Below are 2,559 nucleotides of genomic sequence, written 5' to 3' on the forward strand. Positions count from 1 at the left end.
TTCAGTAAGAAACATGATGACAGTATGCCATAAGATATGATTACCTTTTTAATGAAGAGCATTCTCCAGTCGTGATTAGACTTTGACATCCTAGTTTCTTGACTTAGTGTAAGCCCATTGCTTGGTAATTACATTTAGTTTACCAGATTTTGATACGTTAATTGTAAATTGTGCAAATACGTATAATTGCATTGGGTGGTCTCGGTCCCCTCTTCCTAGGAATCCAGATCAGAGTGCTAGTGTTGGTCTTGCCTGGCTGCCTTTGGTCTTTTTTCTATGCACCTCTTTTTTTTTTTTAGTTACAGACACTGGCTTTGTCTTGGCATTCCGCTTTAGTTTTGCTAAATTAGCAAGCAACCTGATTACTTCCACTCCTACCGAGTCCCTCTCCATTCTGGCGTGAAGAAGACAAATGCCTGGAATTCTTTTCTCAAGCCTTTTGGCCGCGCTTTTGATATGCACTTGAGTGGAGCCAGTCGGCAATTAATAGCAAGAAACAATTGTTTTCACTGGGTTTCCCACGTCCGGTGGACGTAATTCAGAGATTTCAGATTCCCCGAAATTATTATCATTAAAGCTTAATCGTACCGTAATTGAGACTCAATTTATTTGGCATTCGCATCCCCGAACCGATAATCATGCGATCCTGATGATCTTCATTATCCTTTTGTGGATCTCATATATATCGTTATCTGCATCCGTTTTATATTCAACTCGGCGGCCCAGGTTCTCGGTCTACATCTAATAAGGGTAAACGAAATTAAATTCGACTGATGTTCGGCACCCAAAAGTCGAAGCCGCATATTTTAAAGACGATGGATGATGGAAACCTGTTGGGTCCAATAAACTTTGAAGATTATAATGCTTGGTAGATGCTTTATAAGTTGTTGTTTTTAATGCGAAACTTTTGTATCTTATAGATTTCAGGCAATCTCTTGAACCCACCTCGCTGTGATGACAAATCGAAATACAAAATCTCCTTTGAAGTTGCTACGCATTTGAGAATCAGCTCGAGATACGCTGCGCTTTTTGGCCAACTTTAATGGGGCTAAGAGATAACCAGTTCCAGGAACTCTCAAATTATGCGATTTTCGATTTTATTAAAGTTATTCCACTTGCTTTCTGGCACAACAATTTTTGCTTCACCGGAATACAATAACGAAAAATTATCATTGTCTCCTACATCATCCGCTTAATGCCGGGATCCATCAATCTGCGTCCGTTGTTCCTTGTCCGTTGTCCGATGTCCTCTGTCCGTTGTCTCTTGTCCGTCGGCGGCTGTCAAACACGCCGAAACTGAGACTCTGAAACCCAGAGACTGAAGACGAGACCCTGGACCATCAATCGCATTAAGACCATAAAAGGATTGCTCATACGCCTGACGATTGTGAGCCGACTCTGCCTTTTGCATGCTTAGCACTGCGAATCGCATCCGGAGTGGAGCTGTGGAGGTGTGGGGCATCGGGTTCGTTGAGTGTTGAAAGAGAATTTTTAAGTCCATTGTATGGGTATCTGCTAAAAGTGCCCGAAAAAAGCAAAAGTCTTAAGAGTTGGGCGGTGGGGACAGCAACAAAAAAAAAAGGACAAACTGTCACAAAAGCGTGACGATGTGTCGTAAAGTACTCAGGCAACACTAACCTCAAAATGGGGTCTCGAACGATATGGAAAATGTCGCCAGGGTCTGGGTCGGGGTCTTGGTCCTTTGGGAGGTGAAAAAAGTCCTGGGCCTTAACTATAGTTTGGATACTCGATTTTTACACTTTTAAGAAATAAATACAAACAAATGAATATATTTTCTGAGCAACTTTTAAGAGTATTACTTCGTTCTTTGTCCGCATCCCTACTGGCTTCTGAATACATCAACCTCGGTAGGCAGCTGTCAACAGTCAGTCAGTCGTGGTCCCAGAAATCTCCTCTCAAAAAAAGGTAGATATTTATAAATATAAACAGAAAAGTCGCGCTCCAATGCAGCTTAATCAGTTCGCTTCAGAAAGGTTGTCGGCTGGAGAGCTTTGTTGCTAATGTTGGGGAGCATTGTGGAGAATTCGACAGAGGCATTCATCTGCGACATTCCGAGGCAGAAGTCACCTCAATTCAGCTCTCAACTTTTCCACCTTTTATGCAAGATGCACAGTGATGTATCTGGGTATCTTTACAACCTCCGTTTGCCTTTCTGCTGGTTGGACCTCTTTGATTTTTCCATCTGTCCAATTAGTCATTTTCATTTCAGGCTTTTAATGCGATTTTAACTGCTTGACTGTGTGCCCGGGATGATGGCCCATAAAAATCATATGAGGCCAGGATGGCCAGGAGAAATGGTTCGCTTTATTGGCTGCCATATAGGCATAAATAGTTCCCTAAGTCGCAGGACTCGGCGATCTGATCCACTTTTTTATGGGCCATGTCTAGACTTTGGCAACGTTTTTCTTAATTGCTCGTTTACGGCTCTTCCAGCGGCAATTATGTGTGGGTGGGCGATGTTTGGCTTTGTTTGATTTGCGGTTTTGTTGGTGCGGGTTTTGCTTTGAAACTAGTTCACTGTGCTTACGCCCCCTTAAG

The 2,559-nt window shown here is 42.6% G+C and overlaps 1 long non-coding RNA gene across 1 annotated transcript; it reads right to left on the bottom strand.

The window, feature by feature from the left end:
- Positions 1–1,080: 1,080 nt before the first annotated feature.
- Positions 1,081–1,890, bottom strand: LOC123257115. Its single transcript, XR_006507068.1, has 3 exons — positions 1,821–1,890; positions 1,639–1,759; positions 1,081–1,515 (listed from the first exon to the last, which is right to left on the bottom strand). It is a non-coding gene; the product is annotated as an uncharacterized LOC123257115 (long non-coding RNA).
- Positions 1,891–2,559: the final 669 nt, after the last annotated feature.

The sequence above is a fragment of the Drosophila ananassae genome, chromosome 2R (genome assembly GCF_017639315.1).
Source record: "Drosophila ananassae strain 14024-0371.13 chromosome 2R, ASM1763931v2, whole genome shotgun sequence".
NCBI classification, from domain to species: Eukaryota; Metazoa; Arthropoda; class Insecta; order Diptera; family Drosophilidae; genus Drosophila; species Drosophila ananassae.